The sequence below is a fragment of the Azolla caroliniana genome, unplaced genomic scaffold (genome assembly GCF_043228905.1).
Source record: "Azolla caroliniana isolate FFs.n. ecotype wild unplaced genomic scaffold, voAzoCaro1.0.p SCAF_13, whole genome shotgun sequence".
Taxonomy (NCBI): Eukaryota; Viridiplantae; Streptophyta; class Polypodiopsida; order Salviniales; family Salviniaceae; genus Azolla; species Azolla caroliniana.
The window spans coordinates 14,277,132-14,299,388 of NW_028230448.1; the positions used below are offsets into that span (position 1 = coordinate 14,277,132).

At 50.8% G+C, this 22,257-nt stretch overlaps 2 non-coding genes across 2 annotated transcripts; both read right to left on the bottom strand.

The window, feature by feature from the left end:
• Positions 1-1,181: 1,181 nt before the first annotated feature.
• Positions 1,182-1,262, bottom strand: TRNAS-UGA (transfer RNA serine (anticodon UGA)). The gene has a single exon. It is a non-coding gene; the product is annotated as a tRNA-Ser (tRNA).
• A 915-nt stretch (positions 1,263-2,177) lies between these two features.
• TRNAS-UGA (transfer RNA serine (anticodon UGA)) lies at positions 2,178-2,258 on the bottom strand. The gene has a single exon. It is a non-coding gene; the product is annotated as a tRNA-Ser (tRNA).
• Between the last annotated feature and the right edge of the window lie 19,999 nt (positions 2,259-22,257).

The window sequence follows — 22,257 nt, forward strand, 5'->3', positions numbered from 1 at the left end:
CACCTATGATGATGTGGTTATTGATCATGGGGGCACCTACCCGGGTGAACCTAACAGATTTCAAGTCTGTCCCCTTAACCACTCGGCCAAACCGACTAGTTATTTGCAATCTGATTTTCTTAATGTGGAACAAAGGGCATCGCGGCAGCTATGATAACGTGGTTATTGATAGTAACACTGACAAAAGGGGAGACCTCGGTTGTAGTGTTCGATCATGATCTAGCGAAACCAACAGATTTTGAGTCTTCGTCTTAACAACTCGGCCAAGGCAACCGCTTGTTCAACTTAAACTTGGCATGGAGGGCATGGCATCACCTACGACGATGTGGTTATTGGTAGTAACCCATACAAAAGGGGAGTCGTAGCCTGCAAGGTTGAACGTCCGTGGGCGAACCCAACAGATTTCTAGTCTATCTCCTTAATCACTCTGCCAAGCACACCACGTTTTCATCAAATCTAGTTTCATTGGCCTTGGATAAAGAGGACAAGGACATCTATGTTGACGTGATTATTGATAGTGACCCTATCAAAATGGGTTTCATTGACTGCTAGGTTCAAACCTGTGCGGGCGAACACATTAGATTTCATGTCAGTCACCTTAACCACTCGACCAAGCCGATTGCTTTTTCGTAATCATGACAAAGGGAGACTCATCGGTTATAGGCTTCTAACCTAAGCAGGCGAACCCAACATATTTTGAGTCCTTCGGCACAACGATACTTTCCACCACATAGGTAATGATAGTAACCGCCCGCCCCCCTCTAGGGTTCGAACTTGCTGGGGGGAACCCAATAGATTTGAAGTTTGTAGCATCGAATACGCGGCCAAACCAACGACTTTTGCATAATATTAATTTCTTAACCTGGCACAAAGGGCACGTCGGCATCTATGACGATGTGGTTATTAATTAGTAGTGATCGGTTGTAGTGTTTGATCGTGAGATAGCGAACCCAACAGATTCCGAGCCTTGTTCTTCACTTGGCATAGGAGGCATGGTGGCACCTAAGATGATGTGGTTATTGGTAATAACCGGGACAAAAAGGTCTAAGTCTTTCCGTTATACAAAACGAGTATAAAGAATCAGAAAATTGTCAATGTATTCATTCTGTAGTGGGTGTGGCAAGCGACCCATCCCACAAGGAAGTTTTGGGTATCCTACTCAAACCTGGGGAATTTTTGATCGTCGATTGCAGGGTTCGAACCTACACGGGTGAACCTAACAGATTTCAAGTCTGTCGCCTTAACCACTCAGCCAAACTGACTAGTTATTTGCAATCTAATTTTGTTAGTAACACTGACAAAAAACGAGACGTCGGTTGTAGTGTTCGATCGTGATCTAGCGAATACAACAAATTTTCAGTCTTCGTCTTAACCACTCGGCCAAGGCAACCGCTTGTTCATCTTAAACTTGGCATGGCATGGCGGCACCTACGACGATGTGGCTATTAGTAGTAACCAAGACAAAAGGGGAGTCGTAGGCTGCAAGGTTGAACGTGCGAGGGTGAACCCAACAGATTTCGAGTCTGTCTCCTTAACCACTCAGCCAAGCACACCACGTTTTCATCAAATCTAGTTTCATTTCCCTTGGATAAAGAGGACAAGGACATCTACGTTGACGTGGTTATTGACAGTGACCCCATCTAAATGGGTTTCATTGACCACTAGGTTCAAACTTGTGCGGGCGAACACATTAGATTTCATGTCAGTCACCTTAATCACTCGAACAAGCCGACTGCTTTTTCGTAATCATGACAAAGCGAGACTCATCGGCTATAGGCTTCGAACCTAAAGAGGCGAACCCAACATATTATGAGTCCTTCGGCACAACGATACTTTCGACCACATAGGTAATGATAGTAACCGCCTGCCCCCCTCTAGGGTTCGAACTTGCTGGGGGTGACCCAACAGATTTGATGTTTGTAGCATTGAATACGCGGCCAAACCGACGACTTTTGCATAATATTAATTTCTTAACCTGGCACATAGGGCACGTCGGCATCTATGACGACATGGTTATTGATATTGACCCTAACAAAACAGTAGTTATCGGTAGTAGTGTTTGATCGTGAGCTAGCAAACCCAACATATTCCGAGTCTTCTTCTTAACCTGGCATAGAGGGCATGGTGGCACCTTACGATGATGTGGTTATTGGTAGTAACCCGGACAAAAGGGTAGTCGTCGGTTGCAGGGTTCGAACCTACGCAAGCGAACCCAACATATTTCAAGTCTGTCGCCTTAACCACTCGGCCAAACCGACTAGTTATTTGCAATCGTATTTTCTTATCTTGGAACTAAGGGCATCGCGACAGCTATGATAACATCGTTATTGATAATAACACTGACAAAAGGGGAGACGTCGGCTGTAGTGTTCGATCGTGATCTAGCGAATCCAACAAATTTTGAGTCTTCGTCTTAACCACTTGGCCAAGGCAACCGCTTGTTCATCTTAAATTTGGCACGCAGGGCGCACGACACCTTCGATGATGTGGTTATCGGTAGTGTTGAGTGGCGTGGGAAGAGTCGATGAGCAGAGTTCTCTACTACTTCGTGTCTTGTGTGGGCGAACAACTTCTGAGCTATATTTGGGATGCGAAAATGCCAAAGGATGCTTGGGGAAATCATAAGAAGATTTTCACCGCAAACACCACAACCAGGAAGCTTCAACTCCGACAGGAGCTGAGCAACTTACGACAACGCGACTTGTCGGTGGCTGATTACACCTCGAAGATGAAAGAGATATGCGACTCCTTAGCCTCTATTGATGTCAATGTCGAGGAAGGCGAGATGGTGCAGATCTGTCTCGGGGGACTGGCGTCGAAGTTCGGAGCATTCCTATTAGAGACATGTACTAAAGTAAGCATTAGAAAAGGATAGATCTAGGTAGATAGAAAGAAAGGAGAGAGAGAAAGAAGGGTGCTCATCCGCCCGACCAACCCCGAGCGAAGGGATCGAGATGGACTCAAGCCTCGATCGGCGTCCCATACCACCACCGTGGCGTCGAGTCGTACCTGGTGTTGGCGCGCTCGCTACAAAAGTTGACCCACCACAAGACAGAGTCTCGACGTAGTCAACCATATAATGAAATGAGGATAGCTAGGCCTCTATTTATAGTGATACCCAAGGCCCCCAGCCAGAGTCGTACTTGGTGCTGGCAGGCTTGCTAAAAAAGTTGACCCACCACAAGACAGAGTCTCGACGTAGTCTACCAGATAATGAAATGAGGGTAGCTAAGCCTCTTATTTATAGCGATACCCAAGGCCCCTAGGCAAGTTCACACTTGGCCTAATGGGTTGTCTCAATCCTGAGGATTTAAAAGTAATCCTCCCCTTCTTTACACTCTCGTTTAACCCTCACACTTATCCACATGTATAGAATACTATGGTAAATTCTCACCACGGGATATTATATGGTCATGCCCGTAACATACTCCCCCTCTTTAAAACATTGCACTCTTGCAATGGAAAGTTAGGGAAGTTAGTTCTGAGAGTATTTTTGCGTTCCCATGTGGCATCTTTTATTGATTTATCCATCCATTTTATTTTAAATTCTTGGATTTCTTTAGTACGTAATTTTTTTGTTTTAACATCGAGAACTCTTTCTGGTACATGTGGTTTAGAAGATAATTCTTCAGAAGTAACCAGAGTTTCAGTTGTAACTGTATTATCGCCAAAAAATAGAAGTTCTTTTAGATGACTCACATGAAAGACTGGATGAATTCCAACACCATCGGGAAGAGCGAGATGATAGGTTGATGACCCAATGCGTTTGAGCACTGTAAAAGGTCCACAAAACCGTGGGGCTAACTTAGCGCACTTACTCGTAGACAATGTCTTAGAATTGTGAGGTACACATAAAAATACCTTCTGTCTAGGGTTGAATACACGAGCTCGCCTATGATGATCGGCATAAAAACGGGCTCTATCTTGAGCTGTTTTTATATTATCTTGTGCAATATGCAACATATCTTGCATATCCCGAAGAAAGTTTTGCGTCCTTCGCAACTCATCATGATGTATATTAACATCAATCGGGGCTCGTGGCTGAAAACCATACATCAACATAAAAGGACTATATCCCGTCGATGTATGCTTGGAGTTGTTATAAGCAAACTCCAAAATTGGGAGATAACGTTCCCATTTTGTTGGTTTTGCACCAAGATATGCTTGAAGCATGTCCTCAATAATTTGATTTACTCGTTCTGTTTGTCCATCGGATTGAGGATGATTCGTGGAGCTCATGCTCAACGTAGTTTCTAACTTCTTGAAGACTTGCGTCCAGAAGTCACGAGTAAACTTTGGATGTCGATCACTTACGATATCCATCGGCAACCCATAAAAACGAAATAACTCGTCAACGAATTGGTAAGCCAATTCAGGAGCTGTTACCGTGGTTTTAGTAGCAATAAATCTGGCCATTTTAGTTAGTCGATCAACCACCAGCCAGATGACATCATGGCCTTTTTGGTTGCGAGGAAGGCTAACAATAAAATCCATGGATATACTTTCCCACTTATTATTGGGAATGTCCAAGGGATGTAAAAGTCTTGCGGCTTTAAGTCACTCGGCTTTGTTAACCTGACATTGGTGATATTTAGTCACATAGCTATGTATGTCAGGACGCATCTTAGGCCAATAAAATTGAGTGGAGATGAGAACGAGTGTACGATGTATTCTAGGGTGCCTTGCTGAGGGTGCATCATGGCATTAAAAAAGAATCCTCTTTTTTACCTCAAGCAAATCTGGAACACAAACCTTCCCATTACGGTAGAGCAGACCGTTAGCAATGTGGAAGTATTCCTTCGAGGATGTGGTGGTGTCTGTTCCAGATTCAACTCTTGCCCAATATTTTGCGAAATAACTGTCATCACATAAAGATCTAATGTTATTTTAGTGAAGCTAAGCATGTTAACTTCACGGATGCGACTTAGTGCATTAGTGACAGTGTTTATGGAACCTTTACGATATCGTATGGAAAAATCAAAGTCCTGGATGAGATCAGCCCATCATGCCTTACGACCTTTCAGGTCTTGTTGGTCACAAAAATATTTCAAGGAATCGTGGTCCGTAGTTACTACAAAGTGATTTCCATAAAGATAATGGCGCCATGTTTTGAGTGCATGTATAACTACAAATAATTCCTTTTCTTGAACGGTATACTGACGTTGAACAGAATCAAGTTTCTTACTCTCGAATGCTATTGGTTTACCATCTTGATATAAGACAACACCTATAACATAATTGCTTGCATCGGTTTCAACCTCAAAAGGTTTTGAAGGATCGCGTAAAAGAAGTGAAGGAGCCTTACACACCAGGTCCTTGAGTTCCTTAAAGGCGAGGTCTAGTGTAGCATTCCAGAAAATAGGTTTTGTAAACTTACGCGTTTGACCTTTTAGAAGATCAGTAAACGACGTCGTCAATTGGGAGTAATTACAAAGGGATTTTCGCAAAAACCCGACAAAACCAAGGAATGATCGAACTTCTCGAATATTCCAAAGAGTGGGTCAAAGCTTGATTTTCTCGATGCGAGAAGGATCAATTTCAACTCCTCGTTCGGTTATGAGATGTCCAAGATAAGTAATTGATTTCTTGAAGAACTCACATTTTGAGATCTTCGCGTAAAACTGTTTGTCACGTAATGTCTGTAAAACAAAGTGGACATGTTTAGCATGTTCGAGTAATGTACAGCTATAAACTAAAATATCATCCAAGAAAATAACGACAAATTTTTCAAGTTGTTCTCGGAAAATGTCATTCATTTCTTGTTGAAATGTAGCTGGAGCATTGGTCAAACCAAAAGGCATAACCAAAAACTCATAATGGCCATAGCGCGTTGTCGTGAAGAAAACCGGGCATAGGCGGAATCAGAGAAAAAAGCACATGAACCGGCTCTTACACGGATGGGCGCCTGAATTGATATTTTGATATTTTGTACATGATTCATAAATGGATCGACTGATGTAAATACTAAGTAGTACACATTTATTGAGGGATTGTGCGTATCTCTGTCGAAAGGGACAAGGAATAAAGCGGTTTAACTAGGGAAAAGAGGCACCCCCCTTTGGGGAACTATTTAAGGAGAGGAGAGGAGGAAAGGGCATCGCGCATTGGCGAGGATGAAGTGCTGCTGCAGAACCAAGTGTCGAGCTCTCTCTTCTCCTCCTCCGGTCGTCGGTCTCTGTGGGTGTCGGGAGTTCGCTGCCTCTGCTTCGTTGACAGCCCGTGTGCTTCAAGCAGAGGCTCTCCCCCTTTTGGTTCCTGGAGTTGTGTGGTAGTCGTCTGTGTGCGTGAGTAGGACCCCGTGTTGGGACCACTGCCGATACTCGGCATGGTTTCCGGATGCGCGATGCCGAACCTAGCAATGCTCCGGTGGATAGCGTACATTAAGTCCCTGAACCCGGAGATACGGCACATCTCCGGAAAGGACAACGCCATGGCCGACATGCTTTCAAGGGCAAGGTTCAACAACGAAGACGGCATGGTTTCGGATGACAAAGAAATCGGCGAGGACTTCTTTGGGTCGGCTAACGTAACGACGAGAAAAGGGAACACTCCGGCGCTTAACGAATTTGACGAGAGTAGGTACGACGGGGAGTGGCTCCGAATCGGGAGGTTCCTACGGACGATGACACCGGACGCAGCATGGGCGAGAGAGGAGGCAAGCCGCATACGGAGGAAGGCGATGTCGTGAACAAAACCGTCCACAAGCGGAATCGGTGCACCGGAGCGTAGGAACCGGCTCTTCATGCACGTGCGTCTTATGTGGTACATAGAAGCGCCTAGGTTGGAAGTTAATGGGAAATGGCTCCTTTCTTTCCTATAAAAGGAGGGAGACGAGGAGCTTCGGCGGATCGCGGTTAGAGAGGACGAAGTGTTGTCAGGTTGTGGGCCGAAGGCTTCTCTCTCTTCCATACTCCGTAGCTTCTTTCTGTGCAGGGTTTCGGGAGGCTCGCGCTGCTCTGAGGAATGCCCGAGTGCTTCCGGCAGCACCTCCAACCTACTCCTTTCTTTCTGAGCATTTACGAACAGGCATCGGCATCTGTTCGCTGGCCTGTTCGGTTGTAACTGACTTCGTGCTTCTTGTTGTTTGTCCTTGTTAATATATATATACATACATTTGTGTCTCTCTGCGTCGTGTCCCACTCGCGTCTTTGTGTCGAAGGACCGTGTCCCTGTGAATCTACGCCCACACGTAGTGGGTCCCTTCCCTTCTCCTTTGTCTCTTGCTCTTCGGTACAAGACCCCCGAGGCCCCGCCTCATTCCACGCATCCGCGAGGAATACCTCGACATCTTGGTGAACCCGACGTGAAAGAGGCGGCAGAAGAGCAGAAGATGAAGGGGTCGGATCTTGCAGAGGCCATGGCTTCGGCCGTGGATCGGATATTGAGCGCACGCGAGGGCACCGGCGCCCTCGACAGAGCCATTGAGGCGGTTACGATCGGCCGGTTTAGCGGAAAGGATGCCACGAAGTATTTGGCGTCCTACGGGGCAGAAATGCTGATGCGGGACATTCCGGAAGAGAGGCGTCTTGCCGGGTTCCCTCGAGTGGCGATGCCGAGCATCCATGCGGAGGTGCTCGAGCTACAAGCGGAGAGCCGTACCTGGGAGGAGTTCGAAGGCCGACTCGTAGAAAAATACGGGCTTGACGACGCGCTCCGGCTTTCGAAACGGGACTTCATGGAATGGGTGGAGTTCCCCGGTAAGGGAAGAAATGCGTCGGCACTCCTCCGGGAGTTTGAAGAACGCTTTGCGCGCCTTTCGGCGCTTGACCGAACCATTCTAGATACGAGCCGGGTCCTACTATTCGTCAAGTCGGTGGACGAGCGGGACCGGGATCAAGTCGGCTCCTTGCTGGAAACCGAAGACGGGCTGACGACCGACTGGGCTGCGGTTAAGAGAGTCTGTGGTCGTTTCGACAAACGGCGAGAATGGGCTGATAACTGGGTGGCCGACGCGGGCTCTGTCACAACAAGGAGGCTTGAACCGGCACCGCAAGGGCGAAGGGTAGAAGCCCGGGAGTGGCTCGAAACCGGGTCAGCTCCGACAGGCATGATCAATGACTCATCCGGAGGAGCAGCGCTGGAGGAGTTGACGCGGGCGATAAAGGATCTCCAGATCGCCCAGACTCGAAGGGAAGGCGGCGAACCGGCTCGTGACCGATGGCCGGTAGCAGGGAACAGGTGCATGTGGTGCGACAAGGTCGGCCACATTCGGAAGGACTGCGGCAATTTCGCAGAGCCGTTGAGGAACCGAGTGGTGTACCTATGGGAAGGCCGGGTGCACGCCGGCGATACCAGAAGGGCCCTAAACTGAAACGACGGGCGAGGAGGTATGAAGAGACTGATGCAAGAGGCAGCGGCCCGACACGTGGAGGCCATCCACTACTCGGCGTCGGCCGGTATTCGGGTTGGGGGCAGCGAGGCCCGAAAGGAGAGCAAAGACGGATTTCGGTCGGCAATACTGGAAGGCCTCGTCGGCACACGGCTGAGGAAAGATGAAGCGGACAGCGCTAAGAGACGGGTCCGGGAAATAACCGGGTGGAGCGACCCGGTCGAGGAGAAGACGGGCTTCGTAGAAGCCGCCTGCCGAAACTACGAGGCTCTGGTAGAAGACAAACGAGTAGGGAAAGCCGGAGCGGCCGGGCCCTCACAACGAAACGAGACCCGATTCGGGCAATGAAGGAACGATGCCGGTGGGTCCAGCGCGCAAGATAACCCCAGGAAGGGCGGATACCGACTTGGGACGGAAATAGAAAGGACCACGAACCTACGAAAGGTCCTAGAAGAACGGATCCTCGACAGCAAAGTGGAGCTGTCATTGTGGGAGGTGCTGGGGATCGCTAAGAAGGAGTTCCACGACTCCATTGTGGACTTGGTGAAGCGGAAGAGGCTGTCGACGGAGACGGAACCGGAAAGACCGGTGGAGGTACGGACGACGCACATTGACGACTTGGCGCTGGAAGATGAGTGGGCGGGGAGCCACTATTCGAGGCCACACTGGGCCCGAGCGACCACGGAGACCCCGGTAAAGATCGGAGATGTCCAGGAACCGGTGGTGGCACTGGTGGACCACGGTTCGGAAATAAACCTGATGTCCATGGACTTCTATAAGAAGGGAAAGTGGCCGATCAACACCAAGCACGGGTGGAAGATACGGGCGGCGACGCACGCCACCAAGGAACTGCACGGGGCCTGCCCGAACGTGCGAGTCAAGATCGGCGACGTCAAGATTGACCAACACTTCTTCGTATAGGAGTCCTCGCACCCAGTCATATTAGGGGAACCATACATCACGGCGGCGCGAATGGAGACCAAGGTGTTGAACAACGGTTCGGCCTACGCGAGGGTCAAAAGCCAGGACAGGCGCCATTCGGTCCAATTTCTGACGGTGCGGCCGAACCACGAGCGAAACCGTGAATCCCTCGGTGGCGAGAACCGGGAGGAGTTTTAGAGATGGCTGCCAAGGCGTGGGGCCGAGACAGTCCGGACACTCGGGAAAGACCCCACAGCTGTACGATAGAACCGAAACCGAAGAAACCTTGTACGATAGGTAGAAATATTTTCTTCTCCAACGACGGAGGGTGTATGATAGTCGGCATCGTTGGCCGAGAAAAGGCAAGGGCGGAGGAGCGACTTCGAGCGTGCGGAGTTCTCGGCCCGGACGAGGAAATCAGCGGAGCCGTGGAGGTGGTCTCCTTCGACGACACCTTGGGAATGCTGAGGGAGGTAGCTGGAGAAGACCTTAACGAAGACCGGACGATACCGGTATGTTCCGAAGAGATGTACGAAGTCATCGCGAACTTCAATCAGGGGCTCGGGTCGGATCGGACGGCCCGGGTTAGCACGAAGTACAAGACGGTGGACCGAAAGGTAAGGCCAGTCGCGGCACCCTTACCGGAGGGCAGCGAGTCCCGAATCAGAGGGGTTGCGTCAGACCCCAGTTTACGAGATCCGGTCTGCATTGGACACGCCTTCACCGACGGGACGCTCCGGGAGCTCAAAATCAGTGGGGGCGGGTTCCTACTGCCGGCAGAGGAAGACCGGTTTCGGAGGATGCTCGGAAGGCACGGGAAAGCCTTCGCATTCTCACCGGAAGAGATCGGGTGCGTAGACCCGACAATCGTGGAGCCGATGGTGATATTCACGGTACCGCATGTGCCGTGGAATCTCAAGCCGATTCCAGTACCGAGAGCTCACATCCCAAAGTTGATGGAGCTATTGAGGCAGAAAGTCGATATGGGCATTCTCGAACCGTCGAGTGCCCCATACTCGAACCGATGGTTTACCGTACCAAAGAAAAACGGAACATTGCGCTTCATTCAAGACCTGAAGTCGGTCAACAGAGTGACCATTCGGAACGCAGGAATCGGACCGACCATAGACGAGTTCGCGGAGGCCTTCGCCGGAAGGTCGATTTACTCGGTCGGTGATCTGTACTCGGGGTACGACCAGTTCCAGCTAGCCGTGGAAAGCAGAGACATTACAACGATGCGAACTCCCCTCGGCCTAGTGCGAATGTGTACCCTGCCGCAAGGTGGGACCAACTCGGTGGCCCACATGGTGAATGCAATGAACAAGGTACTGAGGGATTGCATCCCGGATATCACCATGCCATTTCTAGACGACATCCCAATCAAGGGGTGCCCGGTGGAAGAGAAGGACGAGACACTCGGGCCGGACGGATGCCGGCGATTCGTGGCAACACACATCGACGACTGCGAGAAGGTTTAGAGGTTGCGAGCCTCACCTTCTCCGGGGAGAAATCGGCCTTCGGGCAATCAGAAATCCTGGTGGTCGGACACCTATGCGGACCATATGGCCGGAAGCCGTCTCCGGCAAAAGTAGAAGCCATCTCCGCGATGAAGACCGACTGTAGTTCGGTTACGGAAGTTCGGAGGTTCTTGGGGGCGTGCGCGTTCTACCACATATGGATCCCGCATTACGCCCACGTTGCGGAGCCGCTATACGGGTTGCTGAAGAAAGGGCGAAAATTCGAGTGGCGAGACGAGCACACGGAGTCAGTCCGGAAGCTGAAGGAAGCTCTTGCGGCAGCACCGGCGCTCCGGAAGGCTGTCTACGAGAAGGATACCCCGGTATACATAACGGTGGATACGAGTCCGATCGGGATCGGATGGGTCGTCAACCAAGAGGACGAGGACGACATTCAGTTCCCGATCCGATTCGGCGCGAAGGTCCTGAGTGAGCAACAACGAGGGTACGCCCAGGTTAAACGCGAACTCTGGGGTATCGTTTCGGCAGTAAAGGCCGACAAAGACTACCTGATCGGGACAAAAGTGATTATCGAGACGGATTGCCTGCCGATTCTCGGCATGGTTTCCGGATGCGCGACACCGGACCTGGCGATGCTCAGGTGGATAGCGTACATCAAGTCCCTGAACCCGGAGATACGACACATTTCCAGAAAGGACAACGACATGGCCGACATGCTTTCGAGGGCGAGGTTTGATGGCGAGGGCGGCATGGTTTCGGAGGACGAAGAAGTCGGCGTGGACTTCTTCGAGGCAGCGTACGTGACGACCGATGGGACGAGCACTTCGGCGCTTAACGGCTTCGATGAGAGCAAGTACGACGGCGAGTGGCTCCAAATCAGTGGTTTCTTGAGGACAACGATGCTGGATGCGTCGTGGACGAGGGACGAGGCCAACCGGATCCGGAAGAAAGCATACCGATTCTTTCTCCGGGACAGATACTTATGGAAGCCCCCGAAGAAGAGGAACGGCGTTCCGCTCCGGGTGGTGGCGATGAAGGAAGAACAGGAGGAGTTGCTGACGGCCTACAACGACAGCCCTTGGGCTGGACACCGTGGAACGTGGGCCACGTTCGAGAAGATAAAGGGGAAGTACTGGTGGCCGGGACTGTACAGGGACGTGCATCGGTTCGTGACAACTTGCGAGAGCTGTCAGATGCACTCCATAGTCCGACATCGGGATGAGCTTCACCCTACGTACCCTCCGACCATCCACTTCAAATGGATGGTAGATCTGGTGACAATGCCGATGGGAGTAGGACAGATGCGGTATCTGGTCCTGGCTCGGGAAGATCTGACGAACCAGGTGGAAGGCCGAGCCCTTCAGAACAAAACAACCGCGGCCGTATGTCGGTTCCTGATTGAGGACGTGGTATGCCGGTACGGGTGCGTCGGGAAGATCGTGGCTGATCGTGGGGAGTTGGATGCCGAAGAGGCCGAAGAGTTGTTCGACCGGCTAGGAGTCAAGCTCTCGCTTACCACTGCGTACAATCCGGAGGCGAATGGGAAGGTGGAGCGCGGACACGGACCGATCGTCAAGGCGTTAGTTCGGGCATGCGGAGGTCAAGTCGAGAACTGGCCGCGGCTGTTGCCTTACGCGTTGTGGGCGGACCGAACCGGATTCATGCCGGCAGAGCTCATGTTTGGGCAGAAACTGATCATGCCGATGGAACGTACGATCTCCTCATGGGCAACCGTGGACTGGAAAGACGAGATGAGCCGGGAGGAACTGTTGGCGGCGCGCATACGACAGCTCGAGCGAAGACCGGAGGACATGGAGCAGGCTGCGGGAAAGCTTCGGGTGGCAAGGACGAGGAACAAAGCCTGGTTCGACCGAACGCACCGGCTCCGACCAAAGAAGATCGAGGAAGGCGACTGGGTGCTAGTCTACGACAGCAGCCTCGACAACCAGCACCGAGCGACACGGAAGTTCGCAAGAAGGTGGTTCGGGCCTTACGTGGTACAAAGCGCCAACGACAACGGGACGTACCATTTGGCGGAGCTCGACGGCACGAGAATGGCAATACCGGTAGCTGGGAAGCGGATCAAATCGTTCAAGAAGCATCACGACGACGAGCCGGATCCTGTTAACCTGGACCACGACAACGAACGATCCGAAACCGAGGAAGAACCGACGGGCGGGGAATGAAGGCTGGACCGGTTTTCTCCATCCCAACTCAATTTGGCGCATGCCGGTGGGTGCCCGGTTAGGTGGGGGCGGATGTCGTGAAGAAAACCGTCCACAAGCGGAATCGGTGCACCGGAGCGTAGGAACCGGCTATTCATGCACGTGCGTCTTATGTGGTACATAGAAGCGCCTAGGTTGGAAGTTAATGGGAAACGACTCCTTTCTTTCCTATAAAAGGAGGGAGACGAGGAGGTTCGGCGGATCGCGGTTAGAGAGGACGAAGTGCTGTCGAGTTGTGGGACGAAGGCTTCTCTCTCTTCCATACTCCGTAGCTTCTTTCTGTGCAGGGTTTCGGGAGGCTCGCGCTGCTCTGAGGAATGCCCGAGTGCTTCCAGCAGCACCTCCAACCTACTCCTTTCTTTCTGAGCGTTTACGAACAGGCATCGGCATCTGTTCGTTGGCCTGTTCGGTTGTAACCGACTTCGTGCTTCTTGTTGTTTGTCCTTGTTAATATATATATACATACATTCGTGTCTCTCTGCGTCGTGTCCTACTCGCGTCTTTGTGTCGAAGGGCCGTGTCCCTGTGAATCTACGCCCACACGTAGTGGGTCCCTTCCCTTCTCCTTTGTCTCTTGCTCTTCGGTACAAGACCCCCGAGGCCCCGCCTCATTCCACGCATCCGCGAGGAATACCTCGACAGCATACAGATTCTTCCTGCGGGACGGGTGCATATGGAGGCACCCAAAGAAGAGAAGCGGCATTCCACTCCGAGTAGTGGCAAAGAAAGAAGAATAGGGGAAACTATTGGTGACATTTCACGAGAGCCCCTGGGCCGGACACCACGGAACGTGGGCCACTTTCGAGAAGCTGAAGGAGAAGTACTTGACGGGAACTAAACGCTCCTTATGCACAACGCTCGGCCACAACCGAGCTTAGAATCATACTCAGAAAAACGGGTAATGAATGCACGACACGAAGAAGAGAAGAGTACACAGGATGTTTACGTGGAAAACCCAACCTAAGGGAAAAACCACGGCAGCCCACAGGCTGCAAACTATCACTATGTTAGAATGTACAATAGTGAGTTCACGGAGGCAACAACCTCGTGCTCACGATCTTCGCCACAAGCGGCGGTTACAACTGAGGCAACGACCTCTTCCTCTCTCTCTCTCTCTCTCTGTACACAGTTACGCGCTCTGATCTCGCGCAGACAAGAATAACAACAACACACACAAAAGTTTTCCCTAAGTCATATTTATACTAATATGACTTTTTGGCTATTTACAAATATAGCCACGATGGACTCTCAGAAACATATTTACGAATACGTCTCTTCATCCGGAGAGCGTTGCTCACCGGGCCTGCATCATCCGGATCTTGCCGGGCACTCGTCATCCGATTCTCACCGGGTCTGCGCCATCCGGCTCTCCGTAGCCGGGTACTCCTCATCCGGTTCTCACCGGGTTTGCACCATCCAGCTCTCCGTAGCCAGGTACTCCTCATCCGGTTCTCACCGGGTATGCACCATCCGGCTCTCCGTAGTCGGGTACTCCTTATCTACTTCTCACCGGGTCTGCACCATCCGGCTCTCCGTAGCCGAGTATGTTCATCAGCACTGTTCTTCTCCCTACCCATCCGGAGGGACCTGTCTCCCAACAAACTCCCCCTTCACTCCGGCATGGGGTGTCTTACTAGTCCGATCCTCTTCCGGCATGCATCCAGCTTGTCGGGTATCAGCACTTTGGTCAGCATATCTGACCCGTTCTCGGCCGTGTGGATCTTCATCAGTGCGAACTCTTGGTCATCTACTCTTTCCCGGATCTAGTGATACCTTCGCTGGATATGCTTCATCCGAGAATGGTAGGCCACATTCTTAACAAGGTGGATGGCACTTTGATTGTCGCAGTAGAGCCGGTATTCATCTTGCCGGATACCGAGCTCTCCGATGAAGTCCTTCATCCATAATATTTCCTTGCCGACTTCAACAACCGCCATGTACTCCGCCTCCGTGGTTGACAATGCAACCGTCTTCTGCAGCCTCGACTGCCACGAAACAGCTCCCCCTGCATATGTCATTACATACCCGGATGTAGACCGGCTGGTATCCACATCAGCCAACATGTCCGAATCAGTGAAACCGTCAAGTTGAGGTTTTCCGGAGCCGAATCGGAGACACATATTTGAAGTGCCCTTCAAATACCAGAGTATCCATTTGACCGCGTTGCAATGCTCCTTGCCGGGATTGCTCATAAACCGGCTCACCACTCCGACTGCGTATCCTATATCCGGTCGGGTACACACCATTGCGTACATCAAGCTCCCGACGACAGAGGCATATGGAATCTTCATCATATCCGCCTTCTCTGCTTTCGTCTTCGGGCTTTGCTTACAGGATAACCTGCAGTTTGTCGGAAGTGTCGATCCGACCGGTTTCACATCTGACATGTTGAATCGGTGAAGCACCTTTGTCACGTACTTCTCCTGTGACAGCCATAATTGCTTCAATGACCGGTTCCGGATAATATGCATCCCCAACATCTGTCTTGCCGGACCCAAGTCTTTCATTGAGAAGGTCCGGTTGAGAGCCATCTTCAGCATCCGTATTTTGACTTGGTCCCGTCCGACGATCAACATGTCATCCACGTATAGAAGGAGTATCAGGAAGTCGCCTCCTTCGAACTTCTTCACAAACACGCAGTGATCGGCCTGCGTCTTGTGGTACCCTTGATCGGCCATGAAGGAATCGAACTTCCGGTACCATTGCCAGGGGGCCTGCTTCAACCCGTAGAGGCTCTTCTTCAACCGGCAAACCAGGTGCTCCTTCCCTTTCACCACGAATCCTTCCGGTTGCTGCATGTAGATCTCCTCTTCGAGGTCGCCATGAAGGAATGGCGTCTTCACATCTAGGTGCTCTACCTCGAGGTCCATGCTTGCCGCTATACTCAGCACCATCCAAATGGAGGACATCTTTACTACCGGGGCAAATATCTCGACAAAGTCCACGCCCTTCTTCTATTGGAACCCCTTCACCACGATCCTGGCTTTGTATCTCGGGGGGTTGCCGGCATCTCTCGGTTTCAACTTGTATACCCACTTATTTCGGAGTGCCCGCTTTCCTTCCGGAAACTCCACCAATTCGTACATATGGTTCTCATGCAGGGAATCCATCTCATCCTGCATGGCACTTAACCATTTGTGGTTGTGTGTCATCCTTCACTTCTTCGAAGCTTTCTAGCTCCCCCTCATCGGTTAACAGCACATGCTCTACATCCGGAAATCTCCGGGGGGCCCTTCTCTCTCTGAGAGGATATCTCCGTCTCTGGGCTTCGGTAACCGGCTCCTCTATTTGCTCTTCATCCGAATCCAATTCGGGGTCTTGGCCGGTTCCGGTTTCAGCTTCCTCTACTTTTTCTTCTGCTGATTCGGTATCCTCACCGTAACCGGCTGGTTCCTCGAGTGCTAACCGGTCTCTAGTCGGTTGGGTCTGCTCATCGTAGAATCGATCCTTACCGGCCGACTCGGAGTTCATTATCTTCTTCTCCAACTCCCAGTCGGCGAGTGTCTTGTCCTCTATCAAGATAATATCTCAACTCCGGAATACCTTCTTGTCGACCAGGTCCCACACTCGGTAGCCGAACTCATCGTCGCTGTAACCGAGGAATATGCATGGCCGGGTCTTTGGATCCAACTTTCCTCTCCGGTCCTTAGCTACATGCACGTACGTGAGACACCCGAATACCTTCAAATGCCGGTAGGACACTTCCTTACCGGTCCAGACTCTCTGTGGCGTGTCTCCGTCCAAGGGTACTGAGGGTGATCTATTTATCACATATGTCGCCATCGACAATGCCTCAGCCCAAAACTTCTTGGGTAGTTTTGCATGTGCCAGCATACTCTGGACCCTCTCCATTATGGTCCGGTTCATCCTCTCGGCCAACCCATTTAGTTCCGGCGTCTTCGGCACGGTAAATTCGAGCTGGATTCCCTTCGAGCGACAGTACTCCTCGAACTGCCCCCGGTATTCACCTCCGTTATCTGCTCGAACCGCCTTCAGTTTCTAGCCGGTTTCTCTTTCCACTCTCGCGTGGAGCTCTTTGAAGACGGATAACACCTGATCCTTCGTCTTCAACGGTGTGGCCCACAGCTTCCGGCTGTGGTCATCTATGAACGTCACGAAGTACTGCGATCCTGCATGTGACTTTGTGTCCACTTGACACACATCAGTATGCACCAACTCCAGTGGTGCATTACGTCTCATCGGTGGCCTCGATCAGAAGGAGGTCCGGTTTTGCTTTCCGGCCAGACAATCAGTGCACTTCTCCAAGTGCACATTCTTCACTGGAATGAGGTTGTCGTCTGCAAGCCTCTTCATCCCCTTCTCGCTCATGTGACACAGCCTCTTGTGCCACAGCTCACCGGTAGTGTTGGATGGCACGTTCACTTCCTCCAGACATAACCGGGCATTCATCAAGTACAACGTGTTTACCTTCCGGGCCCGAGCCACAATCAGGTTCCCTTTGCTGAACTTCATAACACCGTTCCGGATGCTACCCGTGTAGCCTTCATCATCTGGCCGACCGGCTGATATCAGGTTCAGACGAACCTCCGGAACGTGTCGGACATGCTTCAACAGCATCTTGCAACCGGTTGATGTTGACAACCACACGTCTCCTATGCCGACAATTCGGCAAGTTCCTTCATTCCCCATCCGGACACAGTCGTGATCACTGGTTGAGTAGGATAAGAAGCATTTGCGGTCCGGGGTAAGGTGGAACGATGCTCCGGAGTCGACCACCTAGGTCATCTCGTCGCCAGCAAGGTTTATCTCACTCTCCTTGGTGATGAGCATCAACTCTTCTTCACTTGTTGTGATTGCCGTCGTCCCCTTCCGGTCCGTTCCCCTCCAGTCTTTACCGTTCCGGTCTGGTATCCGCTTCGAGTCGGTACCATCGGTTTCCTTGTCCTTTCGGAAATGCCGACAGTTCTTCTGGAAGTGTCCCGGCTTGCCGCAATAGAAGCAAGTAGGTCTCCCCCTTGACTTTGACCGTGTCCCCGACTTTTCACGGTTCTAGGGACTACGGTTTCTTTGTCTTCCGCGTTCCGATTCGGTAAGGAGCGCTTTGGAATCGGAGCTCGCATCTTTATCTTTCCGACGCGCCTCCTCATCTAGCAAGCTCGACTTTACTCTTGCTAGGGATAACCGTTTCCCTTCCGGCCCAACGTTGCCCAAAGTGACAACCAACGTCTCCCAGCTATCCAGGAGGGAACCGAGCAGGAGTAGTGCTAGTACCTCATCGGTGAGAGGTACTTCCAATGATGTTGCCTGGTGGATCAACCCCTGGAAGGCATTCATGTGCTCCGCCATGCTGGAGCCATCTTGGTACCGGAGTCTTACTAGCTTCTGGAATACCAAAACCTGATTGATACATTTTTGTTTTGGAACATAATGTCGATCTTCTCCTAGAGCTCATGAGTCTTGCTCTCTTCATTGAAGTTGTTGTATAGGCTCATGTCAATGAAGCACCGTATGTACGCCGTTGTCTTCATGTGCATCACCTCCCATATCGCGGTGTCGATTTTGTTCGGTCTCTTGTCCCCGAACTGAACCGGTAGCCAGAGGTCTTTAACCACGAGCATGTCCCTCATCTTCGACTTCCACACCGAATAGTTCGAGCCGGTGAGCTTGAACATGCCTCCCAACGAATCGTCCATTTTCTGTGTCGTCTCGCTCTGATACCACTTGACGGGAACTAAACGCTCCTTATGCACAACGCTCGGCCACAACTGAGCTTAGAATCATACACAGAAAAATGGGTAATGAATGCACAACACGAAGAAGAGAAGAGTACACAGGATGTTTACGTGGAAAACCCAACTTAAGGGAAAAACCATGGCAGCCCACAGGCTGCAAACTATCACTATGTTAGAATGTACAACAGTGAGTTCACGGAGGCAACAACCTCGTGCTCACGATCTTCGCCACAGGCGGCGGTTACAACTGAGTATGTTCATCAGCATTGTTCTTCTCCCTTCCCATCCGAAGGGACCTGTCTCCCAACAGTACTGGTGGCCGGGGCTGTACTAGGATGTGCATCAGTTCGTAACGACTTGCGAAAGCTGTCAGATGCACTCCGTAGTCCGACACCGAGACGAGCTACACCCGACCTACCCGCCTACGGTCCATTTCAAGTGGATGGTGGACTTGGTGACGATGCCAATGGGGGTAGGACAGATGCAATACCTGGTGCTTGCACGGGAAGACTTAACGAACCAGGTGGAAGGCCGTGCACTGCAAAGCAAGACAACCGCGACGGTATGCCGCTTCCTAATCGAAGAAGTAGTGTGTCGGTACAGGTGCGTCGGGAGGATCGTGGCGGACCGGGGAAAGCTGGATACGCGGGAGGCCGAGGAGCTGTTCGACCGGCTAGGCGTCAAACTCTCCCTCACCACGGCGTACAATCGGGAGGCGAACAGAAAAGTGGAACGTGGGCATGGACCGATTGTAAAGGTGTTGGTGCGTGCATGTGGTGGGCAGGTCGGGAATTGGCCGCCGAACTACACACAGTTCGGTAACAGGGTTTATGCCGGCGGAGCTGATGTACGGACAAAAGCCGATCATGCCGGTGGAGCGGACGGTTTCTTCGTGGGCGGCGGTAGATTGGAAGTACGAAATGAGCCGGGAGGAGTTGCTAGCGGCGCGGATTCGGCAACTCGAGCGGAGGCCGGAGGACGTGATACAAGCGAAGGAAAGGCTGCGAGTGGCAAGGGAGCGGAACAAGATCCGGTTCAACCGGACTCACTGATTGCGACCAAAGAAGATCGAGGAAGGAGACTGGGTCTTGGTATACGACAGCAGCCTCGACAATCAGCACAAGGCGGTGCGAAAGTTTGCTAGGAGATGGTTCGAGCCCTACACGGTGATGAGCGCGAACGACAACGGCACGTACCACCTCGCGAAACTCGACGGGACATGGTTAGCGGTGCCGGTGGCCGGAAAGCGGATCAAAGCGTTCAAAAAGCGGTTCGAAGACGAGCCGAAGCCTGCGAGCGGGAGCGACAACGACAATCAGTTTGGGTCCGGCGGAGAATCGGAGAGCAACGAGTGAGGCCGGGTTTCTTCGATATCTACCCGTCTCTGGCGCATACCGGTGGATGCGCGGTTTGGTGGGGGTGGATGTCGTGAAGAAAACCGGCCATAGGTGGAATCGGAGAGAAAGCGCATAAACTGGCCCTTACACGGATGGACGCGTGACTTAGTATTTTGTACACGAATCGGTGGAGATAAATACTAAGCCGCACGCATTTATTAGGGGGGGAGGATTGTGGGTATCCTTGTCAGAGGGACATGGAATAAAGGGAAGAGGACAAGAGAAAAGGGGTATCGCGCGCGAGGGAGGAGGAGGTGCTGCTGCAGATCTGGGTGCGAGGTCTCTCTCTTCTCGGACGACCGTCGTTCTCTGCGGGTGTCGGGAGTTCGCTACCTCTGCTTCGGGGACAGCCCGTGTGCTTCCAACAGAGTCTCTTTTTTTTTTTCCCCTTTTGTTTCTTGGAGTAGTGTGACTGTCGTCGGTGTGCATGAGTAGGGTCCCAGTGTCGGGTCAGTCGCCACCTTGTCGGTTGTAACCGTCGGAGTTTGTAATCTCTTGTCGTTGTAATTAAGTGTTACGTTCTATATCTCTCCTTCTCGCTTCTACGTGTCTGTGAATCTCTCTCTCTGTCTCTCTCTCTCTTGCTCCTCGGTCCAAGACCCCCGTGGTCCCGCCCCTTTCTACACGTACGCGCGTAACAACGCGACAACGTACGAAATGTTGTTTTAGGAACATCATCCTCACTTATACGAATTTGATGGTAGCCCATACGGAGATCAAGTTTCGTAAAATACCGAGCTCCCTGGAGACGGTCAATTAGATCGTTAACCTGGGGCAATGGATACGAATTCTTGATCGTCACTTTATTCAAGCGTCGGTAATTAATACACATACGCCATGTGCCCTCTTTCTTTTTAACCAAGAGAACTAGTGCCCCCCATGGAGATTTGCTATAACTTATATAACCCATTCGTAAATAGTCCTTGAGTTGCTTAGCTACCTCATCCTCTTCAGATCGACTTAAGCAATAAGGAGGTACACTTATTGGTGCAACGCCAGGTACAATATCTATACGATGGTCTAGATTACGTTTAGGAGGTAAACCATCTGGTAGTTCACTCGGAAAAACATCATGAAAATCATTTAAGATTTCATCAAGTTGTTGTTGTTCAAAATATGTTAATTGAACCGAGACATTATAGATATTGTAAACGTGAATGTCCGGATCAAGTACACAATAAAATAGAGTAGAACAAGACAACTCGGATATTGATGGACACAAGGAAACAATCGAGAGGGATTGTTTTTTGACACATTGAATAAAATGAGTACAGTCGTTCAGTACAAATGTAATTGAATGATGAACCCAATCAATAGATAAAGAATAGCTTTTATTATAAAACCAGGGATAACCCAGTATTACATCGGTGGTACAGAGATTCATTACATGGAAGTCTACTTCCTCTATATAAGTATCAATAGAAATTCCTAATGAATGAATCGCCCCGTTGATGTATTGTACTCTTCCATCAGCCAATTGCACCGTGTAGGTGCGATCACTTAAGGTGGGTTGGATTCCCCAGATCTGAACCAAATGATCATTCACAAAGTTGTGTGAGCTTCCCGAATCAAACAAAAATTGTACAGGAGATCCATTGATATACCCGTTTGCACGTAGTAAATCATTGGGACCCAATACATAGTGAGGGAAAGAACATTGACAATTACTTAAATGATGTGTATAGACCTCAAGGACATTAGGAATTTGACCTTTATGGTTTGCAACTTTAGCTTTGTTGTCGTGCTCTTTCCGTTGGAGCTTTCGACATTGCTCTTTTGTATGACCCTTCTTTTTGCAGAATACATAAAAAGGATGTTGTCGCTTACAATCACGATCCACGAATTCGTTGGGTGTCTTGCGTTTCCTAGCGAATTGCGACTGCTTAGTCCCGGGCGCTTCGTTGGGTTTATTGTGGTCCTTCTTCGAAGTGCGTTGATAGCGAAGAACTATTTCAACGGCCTCTTCGAAGGATTTTGGATCCTTATCGTGCACTATCCAGTGATAGTCCGAATTGGGGATGTCATTGACAAAACAAGCTATTAACCAATTGTCCCCTTCTAGACCCGATTTTTGGATTTGGGTTCTAGCATGGTGAACATAGTCTTCTAGCGAGGAAAACTTCCTGCTAGAGAGGTTCATTAAAGCTTGTGATGCCTCGGTTCGAGAGGGAGGTTGGAGAAATTGGCCCTTGAAAACTGTGACAAAATCTGTCC